The following is a 21,638-nucleotide window of genomic DNA, read 5'->3' as shown; positions in this document are numbered from 1 at the left end:
GTCAATTCTGAACAGGAATATGTTGGAACTTTGGCAAACCTCCACAGTTAAATCATCTACATTCCCCTTTTTAAAGCTATTTCCTTAAGCCAGTTTCAACTATATGTCTTTTTTTCTCCCCAGACGAGGATCCAATTTCAACCTAAGTACACATGGAATCGCGGTTAAGTCTCTAAAAAGACCCAGGAAAAGATGAAACAGGTATAAAAATAGACACACAAAACACTGTTTCTTTGAATCTTCACAAAAAGTAAGCTTGGCTTCACCATAAGCATATTTGGTAAAATGTTTATGTTACTTAGGATTATTGAGTAGTTATGATACTGATCAATAGTGCAATCATTTTGGTTAAGATTTCATGATATGGATTGCCCACCGGCGCCCTCGTAAGCTTCACAAACATGTATTATAATATTAATTCTGCCAGCAGCCATTTAGCTCATTTTGCTAGCACCATCAATGAAAGGCACACAACATGACCACGATCGTGAATAGCATAGTTCCCGTGAGAGACGATAGTGTTATAGGTGATCCTCAAAGGATCGCGAATGACATCAGCGCTTTAGCATTTTGCGTTTAGGTACAGGTTCGAAAATCGAGGCTTTCCATTTAATACGAGGGGCGTTTAATAAGTTTTGCAACTTCAAAATGCAGTTATATTTTTCAATATAATCTCCAGTCACCTCAATACACTTATTCCATTTGTCCTTCAAGCCTTTAGTACCACTTTTATAGAAATCTGCAGATTGGCCCTCAGACCACGTCTCTGTGGCAGCCTTTTTGTCCTTGTCATCCTCGAAGCGTCTTCCACGTAGGGCAGATTTAAGTAATTATATTGATACCGATACGTTATCAGGACTATACAATTTACTTCATGTTTTTATTGAATATGCATTTTCTGTTCTAAATTGGTAACATAGAGAATAGTCAGTTCAAAACTGAAGTACTGATTGTTTTGTGTTTTGTGAACGAATGTCCTCGTAGCTGTTTGTTTGTGAATGTAATAGTGTCATAGCGACTGATTTACGACTACCATTGTCTGAAGTACATTTGATTGCAAAGGCTAATTACCCTGTAGCCATGACATGTATATGTCTCCGTAACTTAATTGTCATTATTTATAAGACACTAATCCCCGTTGTTAATCCTCACCAACATTTCATTGTATTTTGACTGTCAGTCAGCCTGGACTACCATATCACTTACCTTTAACTACTGCTTTTTATAGTATGGCATTTATTGCCCATGAACTGTGTTGGTTAATCACGCCCACATGTCCAATGTCCAAAGCAACGTCGTTGTCTCTTTGTCTGTCCATTGTTGTTCATTACTATATATGTGCTACCATTACACAGTTACTAGGGTGTTAGTCAGGCTTGGTATTCCGAGTGCTGGCATAGGGACGACCTCGAGCAGGATGTGCCGCTCGTAGGAAACGCCCTGAGGTGAGCTGGAGCTCCGCTCACCTCTTGTACGCCTGAGCTGGAAGGTCCGCTCATTGCTGTGTTTGTGTTGTCAGAGCAGGTATTCCGCTCATTGTGCAGTTGTTGTTTATTGTTAACATGTTGTGCATAAAGCGTTCCGATTTTGTCCTTTATTCACCCAAGAGCTAATTCCCCGTCAACATGCGCGTTGACAATAGTAAGTCGATCACTAGGTGAACCTCGCGCTCTTTCTATGTTAGTATCTTTACTTAATAATAGATATGTCGTTTAAGAAATCAATTAGCATCCCACAAACCGTCTCGCTGAACCAGAACATAATATTCATAGATGGTATTGTTGATTGTAGTCTCGCACCTACGCACTGTAACCTGACGACATGCTGCCTGCAATCTCGACGCGGAATCTAGTTAATAAAAAAGACGAAATACAGAGAAGTGTCCGTCGAGTAGATTGACCCGAGAAAAAATTACAGTGACAAAACCATTTCAATAATGATATGAAGTCCCTGCTAAAAGTCCATTTCACGACTCAGACTCTATTATAAGTATGTGTTTATGAATCACTATCAAATAGTGATGACACCAGGTGTTCGCGAAAACGTGAACATATCCTCCCCACCGGTGGCACCGCAACAAACACATGCAAGTCAAGTGTTCAACTGAACAACACGGTAACCACAATGGATTTTGAAAGTTTTCCAAAGGCCTTAAATGATCACGTTTTACCTGGATTCTTCATGCATCCTCCCACGCGGCATCGTTAAAGACTAAAATCTATTGGCGATTCCAACACACAATGGTATTCTGAAGAACTGATTGTTAAACCATAAATAATTAAGAATTGTCTTTTGAAATATATTGTATTTATGGAGGTAAAAAGGGTAAAAGCTTGTGTGCGTATTTACGAAAAGTGTACACACCGGATTATAAGTTTATACATTCATAAACGCAAAACATATTGAAGTCAATTCTTATGAATAAATACGTCGACAGTAATAACTTAACACTGATTATCGCCACACAAAAGTGTAAACGAGAAATGTATTTATTAACGATTACTTTGGATGCGATAATGAAGATCAGGCTGTGTAATTATGTCTATATGATTTTGTCCAGGACCTGCATTACATGTGGCCTACCTCACGCATCAACGCCAGGATCCTACGATTTTCTGTTCAAATCCCAGTTTATGGTTCTCTCCGATTATGTTTCTTGGTTTGTCAGCACCAGACGCGTGGTCGTGGGTTTCACCAAAGAGGTAAACGTCCTGCATTACTTTGGGCTCACCTCACACATCAAGCTGACACGCCATTATATTAATGATATAATGAGATACTGTTCAAAGCGGCGAAATTCACTCATTTACACAGGTGTTGTGGCCGTCATATACGAATGTTTTAACGAATTGGTTATTCATATAAATATTTGTATTTGCAAGCTGTCACAAGCTAAATTTATGATGTTGACACACTTGACTGCACATTGTGCATACGTTTGTCACAACACGTATTGTGCCTTAACATTATTATGGATATGTTTTGACTCGGAATTGATTGATGGAATACTTGAATGTGAATAACTCAATCCCTATTTCTGAACTGAAATAGGTTATGAAGAGGAAAATATTTCAGAGTTTTTTGTTTGTTTGTTTGTTTGTTGTTTAACGCCGCACTCAGCAATATTCCAGCTATATGACGGAGGACTGTAAATAATCGAGTCTGGACCAGACAATCCAGTGATTGATATCATGAGTATCGATCCACGCAATTGGGATACGAAGACATGCATCGACCTGGTCACCATGCCTGACTACCCGAATCCCGTATGTTGCCTTTTATGACAAGCATAGTCGCCTTTTACCGCAAGCATGGATGGCTGAAAACCTATTCTAACCCGGATCTTCGTGGGTTCGGAGTAGTATACATTCGAATATTTAGCTGTGACTAGAATCCACCACGGGGCAGAACTAAATCTAGAACGTGCTCTTTCATGTAACAAATAAATGCAATTGTATATACCTTGATCTTTTATTGCAAGCAGCTTTAAATAACTGGATATCTCGTATTTAGGGTTGAATAAGACAACAAAAAGGTTGCACTTTTCACAAAACCTTGGGGACACGAGGCCTAGGGGACGATCGTCACATTTATGTTGTATTCGTTGCTCTCACCTCAAGCTACACAAAGAGAACCGTGACACAACTGATGCTTAAATCTAACTAATGTATAACCCCTTCTACGCACAATGCCTCAATATACAAAGGGCCGATCCAAGAACAACTTAATGTTTTACTTATAAACGCTGAGACTTAAACAGGCCGAGGTGTCGATCACTGTGCGGCGAGTTAGACGATCGACAAATAAAACGGTAAAGCAGTCAACCCGGTGAAACAATCTACAAACAGAGAACTACTCCCCACTCCCGCCTTATGCTGTCAGTGAAAGATAGCAGGTGCTCTCTGATTTCAGTAAACTTGGGGAACATAGATAAGCTATACCTGTTAACGCTAAAGTTCACGATTATCCTGCTGTGGTTGAGACTTGAGAGGAAGGCAAGAAACATTATCCATAGAGCACAATCTTTGTGAGCCTCTCTAATTACTTGATGCACACAAAGCTTTGATATTTGAGTTTTGTGTCTAAGTATGTGTTGTAGCTACATGAATGTTGTTCCATGTGAAGGAAACTGCGGCAAATTAACTAAATACATGTTTACTGATACATGCACTTACCTCAATACCAGCACATACAGTTTGCTTCCAGATGACGCTACTAAAGTTATATGAAACAGTGCAATAAGTACTTGATAAATACGCTGTTGTTAATTGGTAAAGGGAAGCTGTTTAAATTGTTTGTGATATATCATGAAAGTATAGAACTAAACTTAAGTGACTTCAACGACTTCAGGTTACGCTTAGTCTAGTTCCCCAACTATTTATGCTGGCGATCTGGTCAGACTCGGTTGACAAAGGTAATGTAACTCTACGACGTGTATCGTTACACACAATAATGATCACGAATTGCCTTGTCCAGACTCGGCGTTAAACAAGCAAAAACACAAAAAACAAAGATTTAAACGTCAGGGTAATTGAAAACTCTTCATAAATGACCATTCTACTTGGAAATAACTTATAAGCAGAAAATCAGTGTATTAAACAAACTTACCTTTCTTTCAGTAAAACGTCATCCATGTTAATTTAAACAACATCCCATCAGGTGAGAATGAAGGCAAGCATCTGTCAGTATGTAACATTCTCATCGGTTGAGCCGTGGCGTTTCCTCTCGCTCATGTTATAATGATCCTGGTGGAAATGAGAGACCCACATATGAGGTTCCGAGCTAGGCTCTGTTACACGCCCATCTATTGATTTCTAAATATGCTTCTGACAGTCCTCTGCTCACTTTTTATCACTTCAGTGGAAAGGAATGCACTGGAGGTGGCGTTCAATGGTAGAAATAGTTTGGAGAGCTGAGTGGAACATTCGTGCTGGGCAAAGATTCCATTGGGCACACAGGACCGTTGTATCCCTTATTAGAGTATGGAAACAAATGCTCCCATAGTGATATGTAATTTTCAATCACATTCGCAGGTTAACATCCATTATGCATCAGACCAGTACACCTTCAGACCGTTATAAATTATATCATTTGTAATTATATGTTAAATTCTGGCTGTTGTTTAAAGGATCATTTCTTGATAATATATGTGATCCAATAATAGTATTGGAGTTCTTACATCACTGAAGATCGTCATTACATTTCTACACAGTAGCTTTTTTTTATAATGAAAAACGACTTCCAAACGACAACGTGAAACATATAAACTAGTTGATGTAGAACTAAACAATGTTTGCTTACCAGCCAGATAAGAATTGACAAACAATGTGTTAATAACGCTATTTCTAATTTTTTTTGAGGCAACTAAATCATTGGCAAGGATCGTTTACGACACATGTGGTCTCTTGCTCAGCATCAGAGGAAAATAGTGCAACCGAAGCTTCATTGACGAAAATAAAATTTCAACACAAATAGACAGATACAGCATTCATTATAAGAGGTAAATAAGTTGCGTGAGCAGGAATCAAAATCACCAAGTTACGATGACAACCAGAACGCAATAAGCACAATATACTATTACACGGTAGAACTATACTCCTTTTAAAAAGTAGGGGATCATGAAATATATAATTATGTTAATACCAAGTATAAGAACAAAGATCCCTGTTGACGACCAACATCCTTTTTATGCAAGAACGTTTTTGTCTGTAAAACTTAACACCAAAGCACATTCTATAGTATGCACGTGTCTCGCGCAGTAGCGCCACATACGTGCGTAGGGTGTCATTCCTGATTTTGACGCTTTCCATCGATGAAAGTCTACGGGCTTTTGGCATTCTGGAAACTGGCAGAAGCCAAAACTTTCAATGTTTCAGTCTGTGGAACAGGTACCAACAAACCCAAAATGTTGACGATCGACCCTGATCAGGGCGTCCAAGGTCAACAACAAGAGTACGGAAACCAGGCTCTCCGAAATCGAGCTCAAACGGCGAATCAGCTTTCATCAGTCTACTTGAGAACAAGTTATGGGTCTGACAATTAGGAATAGTCTACATGCAGCTCATCTCCATGTTTGACGGCCACGTGTTGTGCCGCTCCTTACAAATCACCATATTGTCAACCTTTGTCAATGGTGTACACTGGGACACATCGAAACTGGGAGAATCGTCGCTGGTCACGTGTCATGTTTTTGGATGAGTCCCGATTTCTTTGCATTTCCTTGATAGGCGTGGTCGTGTCTGTAAAACTTTCAAGGAAGGTCGATTAATCTGTGTGGACCATTATTTCTGTCAATCGTATAGATTCTGTTTATCATACAGTTGAGATTTACTTAATATTTTGAGTCATGTTCAAACCTTGGACATCCTTGTGCGGGAATTGATTTTAGATACACAGTTTCTCCAGAATTGACGTTTATGTAGCTTTAAAGTGTGTCTCGTTTGTCGCTTGTGAAGTTAATATCATTCAGGTTGTGTACGGAAGGATGTTCGCGGAAATATTTCAAAGCTTTCTTCGTGTTTTTCTGGCTTGTTTACAATCATTATTAAGCCATGGTATACTATATGTCAGGTTTTAGTTTTTCTTGTACATAGCGTTGGCCTTTGTAAAGTTCCAACTCGTTGAAGTGAATCTTAACACTATGTTCAGAGTTACACGGACAGTAACAGTTTGAAGATTAGTGTTAAGTGGAACAGGGCTATCGATTATGCCCTGCCTCATCAGGATAGAAAAAACGAGTGGTACAGACGGATATCAGTGAGTGAGTGAGTGAGTTGGGTTTAACGCCGCTTTTGATAGTATTACATTTATATCGCGGCGTGTCAACTTAATGTGGGAGGAAAGACCGAAGTGATGTAGGTCTCAGACGTTTACCACTTCGGTGAAACCGACGAGCACGGGTATGGTGCTGACAAACCTAGAAACATAATTTGGGCGAACCGGTATTCGAACCCACAATCAAAGGTTTCGCAAGGGACGCAACTCTGCACAGCGAATCGCGGCGCCATAGACGACTGGGCCACCCGGACGGTTATCAAATCGATGTTTACAAATTGAACTTTGTAATTCCATTGCATAATGTTTTGTGGAGTCTTGATGTTTCCACAGGAGATATATCACGTGAACGCGTGGAAGATGCTGTATTACTCCTATAAGTGCCATGTGGAGATTGAGTTACCTCCATGCCCAGAGGACCAAAGGAGCTATGGACCTCTATGAGGACCTCTACATTAGAGGTTGCCTTTGGTGGTGGTGTTTGCAGCTGTTCCTTTTGCTGCTTTTGCTTTAAAAATATCTTTCATCCTTTGTAATTTCTGGTTCTGGTTCAGGTTCTGATTTTTGAGTCTGGGACTCGACAGTTTTTTTCAGATTTTGGTTTTGGAGGTGTCACAGATTTAGGTACCACAGGTGTTTTTTTCTAGTGAAGCGCTTCTTCAAAGGAGGTTCATGTTTGATATTCAGTATTTGCATTTCACGTTGCCACAATGGGCAGGATTTAGAATAGGCCATATGGTCCTCACCGCAATTTGAACACTTCACATCCTTTCTGCAGTCAGTGGTCTCGTGCTTGTCAACATCGGGAGTAAAAAACAGCAGAGGCATGACAGGACTTTGATCAATGTCTAAATGCTTGGCAGGTGTAGCAACGGAGTGAATGGACACCTCCTACCCAATGTTACAATAACCAGCTTTAATCGACTGTGGAATCTTTAAACAGGCAAAAGTTGTCTGTTCAACCACATCATCCTTCTTGACAGAAAATCGCTCAACAGCTATGACAGACTGTTGGACAAGTTCTTGAAGGATTTGAAGGATTTGATTTTGGGTCATGTCGAACAGGCAGCATGCTCTGTCCCATTCAATGCCTTTTCCTGAGTTCAGTTTCTTGTGTTCAGAGACAGCAACCTTAATGTTGGGAAACTATTTTAATTTGTGCAGAAATACGGATTGCTGTTTCTAAGAACATTCTACAAGGAGAGAACCGGATCGAAGTTTGGAGATATTTGTAACCTCTCCAAAGATACCAGGGGGCATGGGTGGCCCAGTCGTCTAAGGCGCCGCGATTCGCTGTGCAGACTTGCGTCCCTTAGACACGACAGGAACCTATGATTGTGGGTTCGAAGCCCGGTTCGCCCCGATTATGTTTCTATGTTTGTCAGCACCATACCCGTGCTCGTGGGTTTCATCGAAGTGGTAAACGTCTGAGACCTGCATCACTTCGGGCTGTCCTCCCACATTAAGCTGACACGCCACGATATCACTGGAATACTGTTAAAAGCGGCATTAAACCCAACTCATTCACTCCAAAGATACCACCGATACATTTGGAGATTGCAAATGGATGTAATTTGATTGCTTCCGTGTCACATGCTTCAATAGCCAAAAACGAGGCCTGTAATAAGATCGAATGGATGTATTCTCGTCAGAAGAAGTATTGTCAGTATCTCTGTGTCTTTGTTTTGAACCAGGATGTTGGAAAGCGATGTCGAAAGCAAATGATTCAGCACCCCTTTTACCCCACACACTGTCAACAAGGACATTTTTATGCTGCAGCGGATCTCCAAGCTGCAAAGTCCGAGGATAAAAGGGTGTTATACACCAGCAAATTTGACATGGAGCGGTATAGCCATCTTCCGAATACAGAGTCAGGCCGGTTCGGCCCATGACAATCAATTGATAAATGAATTTATTTTAAAAATGCCAAATGTTTGTGCGAAATATTGTACTGGCGTGACATGACCAGCCTATTGATAGAATCGGGCCCGTCTGGGCAAAGTCTGGGCAAAGTTAGGGGTAAGGGGTGTGTTGTAAAAAGAACCCTATTGCCGGCTGCGGTGCCCTCAACAACCATACTACCTTTCTCTGCCAACCCAGGGACGCAAACTTACGGCAAATAGATTGTCCACTTTGGTCGCCTCTTACGACCAGCAATGGGGAGCAAGGACACATGCTTCCCCAGGTCCCTACGGGGTACGTTCAAATGAACGCCAAGCGTACAGTTCTGCCACTTATTGGTCTCATTCCCATGGAATTGTCATCATATCACGACTAGGTGGATCGCTGCCTACAATATCGATCTCAGGATTGTTTGGTCAAGATTCGATTACATACAGGTAGCCGCCATATAGCTGGGATATTGCTGAAACAAAGACTTAAACGTCAAAGTAAATGAATGAATCGTCATTAAAGGCTATCCTACTTGATATAACTAACTTATAAGCAGAAAAATCGATATATTAATCAAACATCTCACCTTTCTTTCAGTAAAACGTCATATTAGCTTGAACAACTCAGCAGGTGAAAAGTAACACTAAGTGACATTCTCTGCGGCTGAGCTGTGGTGTTTCCTCTCTGAGACGTTTATAGGACAGTCCTGGTGATAATGAGAGACCCATGGAGAAGCATGTGGAGTAGCTGTGTCTCACGCCCGGCTGTTGAAGTCCAAATATGTTACCAGCCGTCCTCTGCTCAATTTCTGTTAGTCCGGTGGAAAGGAATGTACGAGACTTGACGTTCAAAGATGGATTTAGTTGATACGCTTGTTTGTGTGGATACCGTTTTGAGGACTGATCATGAGTTGTAAATGCTTGCAGGGCGAAATTGTAACAGTGTGCACATGACCGTTGTATCACTGTCTTATTAAAATGAAAGGATACAATCAAATGATCAGATAGGGATATGTTATTTTCGCTCACATTCGACAGATTAACATTCATTATGCATGGAACCAGTACAATTTCCCCCTGTTATAAGTAATATCATGTGTTATACGTTAAATACTTTCTGTTGTTTGATGAAGCATTTCTTGATTTTATAACGATCCTATTATTACGTAATCTACACCACTGGAATGCATTAAATGCTATCTAAAACTACTTCATATGCCACTTAATAGACTTCCGCGTAAGGCATACGAAATGTTATTTTATCTTTATTCAGTGGGTAGACAAAGCTGGGCAAATAATGTTAGACTTTTACCTTAGGTCTTGGGTATGCTTGGGTCTTCAAAGATGTGGTAAGAAAAATTATTTTTCTTATTAACCTTTCTCAAGCCCGTTTGAAAAATATACACAGTCAAGAATGGACCAATATATTATCATATAGTACTAGATATCAGTGACGGAGTGAGTTGGGTTTAACGCCGCTTTTAACATTATTCCCGTTACATCACGACCTGTCAGCTTCATGTGGGGGGAAAGCCCGAATGATGCAGGTCTTAGACGTTTACCACTTCGATGAAACCCACAAGCACGGGTATGGTGCTGACAAACCTAGAAACATAATCGGGGCGAAACAGGATTCGAACCCACAATCTTAGGCTTCGTGCTTGCCCAAAGGACGCAACTCTGCACAGCGAATCGCGGCGCTTAGACGACTGGGCCACCCGTGCCCCCTACTAGATATGAATATTATACACTTCTTAAAAAGAGCCTGGAATCAGAGAAATATTCAATAAATTCAACCTTGTGTAATTTCCTACCGATTTTGCAACTTAATATTGATTGGGGCTAATAATATTACTTCCGATGCTTTATTTATGCCTGTAAACGCATTGTAATATGTTGGGGTAAACTTCTATATATGCCTGACTCAAGATTTGTTAGAAAATCCTATGTTTTGTTACTTAATACTGTGCACAATGGTAAAACAAACTAGGCCTCTAAAGCTAGACAACTATTATTATAAGGAAGAGAATTTATGGATGTCAACTTCTTTATTATGAGGAGCACGATGTTACGGAGTATATGCTTACTCCTTCATCAGGTGAATGAATGCTATGAGGCACAGAGCATATATATGTACATGTAAGACCAACAAAGGTAATAAGGTAACAACAGGTGGAAACTTAACAAGGGAAGCCAACGGATAATAAGCGCTGATAGGTGACTAGAAATAGACAATGGAAGTCAACACTTTATAGGAATTGGCGCTGACAGTTATGGACAACTGGAAGCCATGACTAAATGATCACTGATTGGACAATGGGCAAACGGGAGGCGGGGTTAATCAGCACTGATAGGTAAATGAAAAGAAATAGCAATGGGTAAATTGAAAGCAATTATTATGTTCAGGTTTTTGCTATCGATTGGAACAACAGTCAGTTGCAAACGAATCAAGGTTTTTGTCAGAATTCTATCAAAGAATGAAACTATCATACAATCAGGATTGGCATGAGGCGTCAACTGAGACCACAAAATCATATGATGGCTCATTGTATGAATTTAACTTCCATACTGAATATTGTATCTTAGCCCTAACATGTTATAACCTTAGATTGATTGATTGATAGAGTATGGTTTTACGCCGCTTTTAGAATTATTCCAGCAATATCAAGGTGGTGGACACCAGAAATGGGCTTCACACATTGTACCCATGTGGGAATTCGAACCCGGGCGCTTTAACCACGAGGCTACCTAACCGCCCCTATAACCACTGGACAAAATATCATCCATTCCAACATTTCCAAAACTTGGAAATACCGTCATTCCAATTGGAAATATGACCATTCCAAAATTTGGAAAGGTCATATTTCCAAGCTTGGAAATGTTTGGAAATGTTTGGAAATGTTTGGATTTGTTTGGATTTGTTTGGAAATGTTTGAATACATAGGTGATTTTATGTCTGCTTCTTCTGTCTGCTGGTTAAGCTGTTCAGATCGTTTCCAAAGTGGATTTGCTGCAATATTCTATCCCAACGCTTTAGTTGAATACATAATACTGTTTATAAATGTATTTGACGGTGCAACACATCAAGAATTTACTGCCGCTTCTTCAACTTGAGTGCACTTGAGATTATTATTACGTCGGTAATGCACTCTTTCAAGTGCATCTTTGGCTTAAAGCTTCAAACGAATGCTTTCATAAAATACCCCATTAGATACTTTTCAAATGTTAGGATGTGTTGGCAACACATCATGGTTTTATTGCCGCTTCTTTCAGTTCGTAGGCTTGTATAACGGAACATGGTGGACTTATATGTCTACATATTTGATTTTATGTCACCAAGCTCATTTGTCGATGAAAACATTTCATCTGTAATACGTTACATAAGTGTATCATACTTATGGCCATCATATATTTTGGCAATATTTAGATATCGCAACACATCATGATTTTATTTCAAAGATGCAAAATAAAGGTCACTGAGGGTAGATTTTTTATTTAATTTGAATATAGCGTAGTACAGTGAATTTCTCTTGGTTGTTTAACAAGCTCACATAAAAGATGTAAGCCTCAATAAATTAAGAATTATGTTTCTACTGGTGCTTCTTCTGGTTCTCAGTTTGTTGTTGCGCTTTGTTCAAATATTTTGTAATATGAACTTAGCACCATAAATGATTTGAAATTTATCACAGGATGTACACCACCACAAGAGAGGCATCGTGGTTTTACTAGTGCTATTTTACAAATCGAATATACCTTTATCAGACATGGCGATGCGATTGAACACCGGATTGGTACCCTGTTATATATGGCTGTTTCCCTCTCTGTTTCTCAGAACTAATCCATAAATTGATAGCATTATAACTAAACTGCTGTCGAGGTGTTCATTCCAAATCTTACATTTCACCAAGCCATGCAGAAATAACAAAAATACAAAACACAGGATGAACGTGAATTTATATTCAGGATATCATGTCATAGTTCAAGGTATATGTACAATAAATAACACTTGGGCACATCACTGGGTAATGATCATACATGTATACAATTATATCTACAATAATACACATACAAGAACTAAAATATAGAATGTACAATTAAAATTTCTATTTAAAGCAAAACTTTACAACAACAATAAACCAATAAATTACACACACACAAATCTGTCCCTTGGTGACACAAATGTAACTGTCCTGGTACCTATTTGTCCCTCAATTTTGACGAATTTACCCTTAATTCGTTGAATGGGCATAAACGAAGATGGACCAGAGTCAACATACATGGAAGAGTGCCAGGCTTCCACTGGTCGGCCACAATGGTTTTTTAGTTTATCTTCAAGTTCCCGATACCATTGAACTTCTGCAAGGATGTGTCTCTTCTCTATGCCGTCAACTCTTGCTGAGTGCTGAAGGTATCTCAATACCTTTCCAGGTCTCGGAGAAACCCCCCAACCAATTTTCCCGTCCCCGTCTGTCCAGTAGGCAGTGATGTAAGAAGATCTCACACTTTGAGACTTGGCAGATCCAAAGACTTCTGATCCAAGGTATAGAGTTTTTATTTCCCTAACGGCCGGCAAAGTCTCGACTGTTTCGCCATAGAGGGCTCTGTACATTTCTTGAAGGGAGTGTTCATCATTTTCAGTGAGGCCACGGACTTTATATTTTGAAAAAATGAACCTGTCAATGTCAGTCCACTGAAGGTTTTCAATGTGATGAAGTCGGGATGACATCTGTCGGAGCTGCAAGCATTCACTTGAATTAATCTTGCCAAGAGTACCCACTTTAATGTTAGCTGTAACAGTGGCGATGATCGGCTCAAGGGTGTCTCCAAAGTGAAACTCGTCATCTAAGACCAATCCAAGGAGATGAGAATGGCTTACGAAACGTCTCATCAGCTGCAGTTCTACGCTTTTCTTGTTAGTTGTGTAGTCGCCCAGCATACCATTAAACCGTTCAAAACTGAACAGCCAAAACGAGTAAATGGGTCCAAAGTCCTGAACACACTCAATCAGATGACCATGCAAGTGCATGTTAGGGGTAACTCTGTCACGGCCATATAATCGCTCAAAATTCTCACAGAAGCGCATCAGTAATAAATCTGCCATTTTTATGTCATTTTCAGTTAATACTCGGCAACACAAATATCTACAGGCCAATACAAAATTTCGCCAACATTCTAAATGATCATCAGAAATAACATCCTTCAGTGCATACACAGAAAACAGTAACGTCCAGTTTTTAAACTGGTCTGCACTAAACCCTGCAAAACCGGAGGAAATCTTATGTGGGATGCGACCAATGTCACTTGGACAGTTAACTGCATCCACCTTTGCTTGGATAGTGTCTAAGTTCTTGTCAGTTAGTACACCAGTGTCTCTCCATACATGCAACATATGTTTTGATGTCCCCAGAAACAAATTGTGCATAGGGTCCACAACAGACATTTTGATCAGATCAAGGTATGGCAGCTCAGACAAGACGGCGTATCTTGTTCCATACGAACTCGCAAGTGCTTCTCTATCTGTCTTGGTTCTGGCACTTGTGATGTGTCTAATTTCTCGTATATGCTTTTCATGGGTGCGAGGTATCCACTGAGTTCTGTCAAAACCACTGTAGTCTCTTTTGCCGAATTCACCAGGAAAAGACTTCTTGCACCGAGAACACCCTTTGACGGCTGCATGTCCCAGAAAGCCACATAACTTTCGGCAAGCAGGGATATCACATCCAATGCACATTAAGGCCAAGCGAAATATCTTAGAGTTGAATGAAAAACCTACTGTCCATGCTTCAAGAAGCTCATCAACTAAAGGTTGTACAAAACTGTTTGTAGGGGGTTCTTTCTTCATGTGCGGTATAATACCAACAATGATAACATTCTCACGTTTGTAACGTTCTTCTCGAGGTAGATTGAGGATGACTAAATACATTACACCTACAGAGTATTTGACGTGTTTGAATGGCTGAAACCAGTCTAAATTAAGCATAAGGCCATAGTTTCTCTTCTTCTTCAAATATGTCCCACTGAAGCTCTTCCAGATACGACCATCATACACGTCATGCAAAGTACCATCACTAACGACCCTGTCACGCCATTGTTCACATTTCTCCTCAAAACCTGGTCTTGACAAAAAGTTAAAAAGTGAATCTTTCAGAGATTTAAAATAATAGTTCTTATGTGGTACAAGCTTCTTCTTGCCAGAGGAAAGGGTCATACTTTGTAACAGTTGTGCACCACAAGGCTGGCGATAATGTCTCATTGGGTGATTAGGTTGGGAGACGTTTGAACAAGTCATACTGACTTCTTCTCCTTCGAAAACAGAAATACAGTCAGAATATCTATATATGCTACAGCATGCTGGGCATACAACATAGTGGAAAAAGTTATTGTCGTCAATTCTGAGTAATTTCTTGAGCAGGAAAATAGTACTTGGGAACATCGGTACTACAACAGCAAGGAACTTGTAATGCTGAGCGGCAACGGCGAGAAGGGCATGAAGGTATTTCAGAAGGAATGCGATGGCATTTGAGGAAATATAAAATACAGACTGCCAAATGCAGAGGAAGAAACATGTCCATAAGATGAGTGCCTTAAAAAATGGTTTCACTTCCGGTGAGGCAGGTTGAGAGGATTCAGCTTGCTGAGGTTTTCTCGGTTGAAAACTCTGAAGCAGATCGTCAATCTCATCTTCATCAAAGTATACCTCTTCATCATCGTCAGAGCTGTCTTGAGATGCAGGTTCAGGTTCTGTACTCGGACAAGTGCCTTTGTGTCGCTTGTAATTAGAAGAAGAGGAAAAAGAGTTTCCACAGTCTTCACAGTGTTTTCTCTTCATAAAGGAGGCCATGATTCCTGAAAAAGATAGTAACAAATTAGTAGTTTGTACATAAGATAGACAATACATCTAAACCTGTTACATTAATAAACATACACATCATCCGTTCATGTGGGAAGTACCTATATGCCTACAGCATAAAGAGGTCAATGAACAGATAAATGTTTATTGATAACTATTTCTAAAGTGACGGAATATCCGGTTTGTTAAATATACTTTTAGTATTTTGTGTGTGTGTGTGTGTGTGTGTGTGTGTGTGTGTGTGTGTGTGTGTGTGTGAGGTAGAAGAAGAATTGTACACCATAAAAATGGCTACGTATGTAGTTGGGGTAGATATGTTGAATGCCCGGCCAGTATGACCTTTGAGTCACTACAGTTTCAGTCATTAAAATGCGTAAAACAGTATTTGAGTGAAAGAAAACACTATAAGTGAGTGAAACGAAATACCTCAGTACAGGCACACCCAGTCCCACAACCCCAAGTCTGCATGTATCAATACTCATACCTGCCACATCCTCAATCACTTAACTTACTCACACTATCATCTGACAACATGTTCGCCAACCCTCGTATCACAACGCATGCACGCATGCACGCACGCACACTCGCACACACCCCCACCCACATCACATTCTTCTTTCCCCACCATTATGTCTACGTCAGCCAACATGGATCCATGCACATGCTTTCATACATAATCCATCCTCCCACCATTCCCCAACATCCATCGAACTATAACTATATCCGCCCTCATGTATCGGTATTCGTGCTTTCATACATACATACACCCCTCTACCATTCCCCTACATCCATCGCAGTATAACTATGACTATAACCGCCTTCGTGCATCCGCACTTATGTTCACATTGCATTGCATATGCATCGAATTACACGTTTAAAATATCGTAAATATTTTACAACTTGTACATATTATATATCAGCAAACAGAGATTATTATAACGCAATAGATTTCATCCGTCAAAACATCACAGAAAGAGGGGCAGCCTGGAATTTTACAATGGCATCTGAATGCACTAAGACGTTCAACTGGTCAGGAGGTGAGAGTTGCGGAAGATTACGGTAAACTTCAGTTACAGATCTCCATTACGAATATCTAAAGTATGAATAAAGATCACAGCTTGCTATGACGTGTACTTCATGACTGCAGAATTTGCAATGTCCTTAGCTCTAAATTGTATGTCTAAATGCTTATGTAGACAAAGACCCAAATGTATATAGGCATGACCATATTATATTGTACGCACATATCACCACATTTAAAAACAAAGCTAGATTGAGTCTTTTAAGGGCATTAAGAACTGATACACACAAGGAAATATATTTATGGATGTCAACGGAGGAACACTGCGTTTCGGAATATATACATTCTCCTTCATCAGGTGCATATTATTAAATGCTATGAGGCAGAGAACATATATTTGTACCTGTAAGAACAACAAAAGTAAAACGATAGCAAAGAAGGGAACGCAACAAGGGAAGCCAACAGATAACTGGCATGGCGCTGATTACCCCGCCTCCCGTTTGCCCATTGTCCATTTCCCATTACCAATCATTCATAAGTTAAGTTTTGGCTTTAATTAGTCCATTGATAATCAACCATCAACGTCTATTATCTCCACCCTAAAAATATGTAGTTTACTGAGAAAGTGGTATCCAAATATAATGTGTGTTACTGTTGATCACTTTCTTAAAGGCATTTTGGTTCAAAGCTTTCGGTCATAGAAGCCGTGCCATTTTTCTCTTGTCAGAGGAGTACACAAAGTATACGTCATCTGGACTAACATTTTTGGTTCGGTGGCTGGGTTAGATCGCCAACTTTGTGTTCTGGCGATTGGGTGCCTCACTCACAGTGTGGGTTCAAATCCCGGACGGGGCTCAACCCAAGAAAGTACGAGAATCTGTACTTTACTCAGAAAGTATTATCCCAATTATAACATTTGTTGTCAAGAAAACACAATAAATGTATATTCGGCTTTGGAAGGGTAATGATATCACAGACATATACGGATATTGATGATGACTTGGAGGAGCTTCGTAACGCACGTCTTCTCAATTCAGGGATTGGTAAATCCAAATATGTGTGTGTGCGTGCGTGCGTGCGTGCGTGCGTAAATGTGGGCCTGTTGGATGTTACATAAAACATTTATCTTGAGCGGGATGGTAGTTCGAGTTGGATTAGCATGTTAACAATATGATCTTCTTTAGGCAGAGAATGCCGCGCATGAATGTATTGATGAAATTCCTAGGTACATGGGGCCTTTTCGTCCTCAGGAATACCCACAGTGGAGACTTCAATGGGGATAGGTTGTACTCAATGTGCTACCTGGTAGATTGTGTGTCATCAGACCGGACAACGTTGGTCTTTGACTGATTGTGGCGTAAAACACACTTTCCATTTACTTATATCGGAAATTGAATGTTCATCTTAATTGATATTGTTGAACATGTAATATATTTTTAAAGAAATAAAACAGTGACATAATAACTACAACTTTATGTGAGCGCGAGTAGCTTTTTTGGAATGAGATGAATAAGTCTTATAAAGTTGTAAGCTTCTTCACAACCGTGTAACTATGAATTGACTTTATTGTGTAATCAAAAAAGAGATAGGGCCTAAAATAGCCAAATTTCATACGATTTCACTTGTCCACCATCTTGGATGCAAGGCGAAAACATTTCAGCGCGTTTGAAGCCACTGAGAATGCCCCCTGCAGAGTTGGACGAACATTCTGCGGTGGCGCGGCTGAGTTGACCAGAGGCTATCAGCAGTATTTCCTATCCAGGTTATTTAGGTCAGTTGTTTGTGTGTGTGTGTGTGTGTGTGTGCGTGCGTGCGTGCGTGCGTGCGTGTGGACGTGCGTGCGTGCGTGTGGGGGGTGGGGGCGGGGGCGTGGGGGGTGATATTGGGGGGATAGATGATAGATTTAGCAACAAGTAAGGTCATCTTGAGTGGGGGGGTATTCGCAGATGGATTAGCATATGAACTATGATTCTCTTTAGGCAGAAAATGAGGATCCACGATGTTCGACCTGGTAGAAGTGTTATCAAACCTCACAGCATTGGTTTTTTGACTGACTGTAGCGTCAAAACAAACTCATTCATTTACTTGAACTGAATGTTCATCTTAATTGTTATGGATAGTCACGGAGCCATGATCCAGAGAACAGGGTGTCATTAGATAGAAATAAACTAAGTAATAATAGGATTACCAGAAAAACGGGGTTTTACACACAAGCCAATAAACTGCGCTCATTAACACCAGAGTAAGTCAGTACAAGATTGAAAACTGCCCCATAATTATGTATGACATGCTTGTCGGGTATTGCTACATATATATGTGAAAACAAAGTTATTAAAATGAAGAGCAAAACTGATGAAAGTTAACAATAAACGTGTATACGTGTTATATCGTCACTGCAAAAATAATGATTGTTTTTCTTTAGTATTAACATTCAAATACGTTATATATGTATCTGTATTAGCGATATTGTCTTTGTTCCACCGGTGAGTCAGCGTTAGCCGTACTATCTCGTAGTATAATTGAATTTCTGAAGACATTACGATACAGTTTTTCTGATGCATCACGTCTGCACTTGCGCTTGATAACAGCCTTGTGTTTGGGTGTTTCAGTGGTTTAAATCGCTGCTCTTGATATTGTTGATTAAACTTTGATACTGTGAACAATATAATGTTATGTGAGAGGTTGACTTTAGAACGGTAACATACTAATAGTATATAGGATGACATAAACAGAACAATGAGAAGTTCGTCCAGATTAGTGTACAGGCAACATTTAATAATTAAAATAATTACATTCAACAACTCCCCTTTTAAGTCCATTTTCCTGACTTATAAGTAAATGCAAGAACAATCGGCCGGAATAAAATGTATAGTTCTTGTCCACTTCCATATGACTATATAGCATACAATAAGCTATCGGGTCCCGTTTAGATCGGTTTGGGCGGCAGCCTAGATAGCCATAGAATAGTTTCATCTTGGAATCTCCCATATCACTGGGGCTCCTCTTTAATTTAAATGGAGTTACTCGTTACGATTCCGAACCTTCACGTGACTGAGTTTATGAACCATTGTCAAATAGTGGTGACATTAAATCTAGGAAACAATACGCGAAGTCGCGCATGCAGAGAACGGAAAATTTGGTCAAGGCATTAAGTAATCCGCATGCGCAGAACGATTGATTTCAGTACTTCCGCTAAGCGCTTCGAGTGCAGCGTCAAACGCGGGCCTGTAATCTAACACGCGGAGACTGACCAATGAAATCTGAGAAGTAGAAATACCGGTAGACGCTGTTGCTTGATTGACAATGTCAATCAAGAAAGGGAGGAGCTTAACGCTATCGTTCTCTCCCAGTAAATTCCGATGTCAAATAACGACGTTATTTGGACGGAAAAACGATGGTTTGAAAACGTCCAAATAACGTCGTTTTTCCGTCCAATGACCATATACGGAAAAAACCGACGTTTTCGTGTTTGCAGTGTAAGGATGCCACTGTCTTAAATATACATGTTAAAAACTAGTAAGCACTATTTCTATGGTTTACTATTTCTATAGCAGAATATGCAGGTACAATTTACTGACGAAGAACTGGACGAAAGGTTTGGTTTAAATGCAGTAAAGTCACATGCCACATCTTAATGTCATTCCATACAATAAACACTTGCGACCAAATACGTATTCATGGTGATAGTGTTTACAGAGATCGAGTTTCTGTGCCAGTTATATAATGATAAACTTATACAGCCTTTCAAAAAGCAATAATTCATTAAATAAAAATTGATGTAATGCTCAAGCCATAGCTTCGTCACGTCCTTATACGATAACAATAAAAACGTGAATCCATACACTTTTAGGTTAATCATATTGGTTCTACCATGATGTTAGCCTGTTCTGGATTCTGATGTGGTCAGTCAAACTGAATCAGAGGTATCAAAGGAGTGTAAGTTGTCTCGTACGAAAGTATCAATATAACATCAGTCGGTAAAATACTTCGAACATTTATACCATCAAATCTAAGTGGACTTAACAAATAATGAATAATTAATATTTCGGTGTGAAATGCAATTAAATTGGTTATGGACCGCGAAATAATGCTTAATTTCACATATAAATCTAGTATGAAAGGTTTTTAATGCTGCGTTTGTTGCTTTCAACTGTCGTTTGTTTCGTGGCGTTCTTGTACAAAATCCCACCCCTTTCATATTATCATCGTTGAAAGCAAAGAGTTCATACGCAATTCTCACTATGTTCACATAATTATATATTCTCTCAATTAAAAACAAAGTAGTTTTGTTTCCAAAATAACACGATCTATTGTTGAAGTTGCCAGAATACTTATAGATAAATAGTCATTGGATTTGTCATAGTGAGTCGTATATAGTGTTTCCAACATCACTCTTATTGGAACAAGAAGTATATTGACACTGTATTCATATATGAACCGTTCACATTTATTTGTAGTAAGATAACTAAAAACGAGTCAAGAGGCGTCACTCTATTATCTAACAGAACCCTGAACGAATTAACAGACATTAAAACGGTAAGTTTTCGAAATATAATCAATACCCCATTCTACAGTTCAATATTTCTCTAGTGCATGCTCGCCTCAGACTCGGGTTTAGTTATGTAACTGGTCATGTATAAGATTTATATCTGAATGCTTGATGAACACAACGGATCCAATTCTGTTTTAGTGCATGGAAATTACAGTAAAGTTAAGATCTACAATAACTGGTTGCGAACTAGTTACAGTTTTATAATTTCCCTGTATCAAGAAGAAAAGATTTGGCATAATGCTCAGGTCGGCAATTAATGGTTGGCAGTTTTATCTCTTTCTAGAGTGATAGCTTTCATTATGGAAGAATGATATTTGAATTTCACACTTTCTAAAGTGACGGTTATCTGAAGATTGTCAACATATTCATCTTTTGAATTCCGATTACCCTCACGTGTATCTTATCATAACATTTTACGCATAAGTCTTTATTGGTTCTCGCTATTGGTGAAATTGTGCCGTCTATGTACGACTATGATATTTTTAATATATCATAGTTCAAAAGACGTTCTCGTCAACTACGGACATACCCAATGTCGTATTCTCGTTA

The 21,638-nt window shown here is 39.5% G+C and overlaps 1 protein-coding gene across 1 annotated transcript in view; it reads right to left on the bottom strand.

Annotated features, from left to right (window-relative positions):
- The window catches only part of LOC124152306 (parapinopsin-like), a 43,984-nt gene extending 39,154 nt beyond the window's left edge, over nt 1-4,830 (bottom strand). Inside the window, exon 1 of the mRNA XM_046525205.2 lies at nt 4,609-4,830. The gene's annotated coding sequence lies outside the window, so the exon portion shown is untranslated. The remainder of the gene's footprint in view (nt 1-4,608) is intronic.
- Nucleotides 4,831-21,638: the final 16,808 nt, after the last annotated feature.

Source organism: Haliotis rufescens, unplaced genomic scaffold (genome assembly GCF_023055435.1).
Source record: "Haliotis rufescens isolate VD_foot unplaced genomic scaffold, xgHalRufe1.0.p SCAF_11, whole genome shotgun sequence".
Lineage (NCBI taxonomy): Eukaryota > Metazoa > Mollusca > Gastropoda > Lepetellida > Haliotidae > Haliotis > Haliotis rufescens.
Note: the sequence above shows the minus strand (reverse complement) of the source record. Positions and strands in the feature narration are given on the sequence as shown.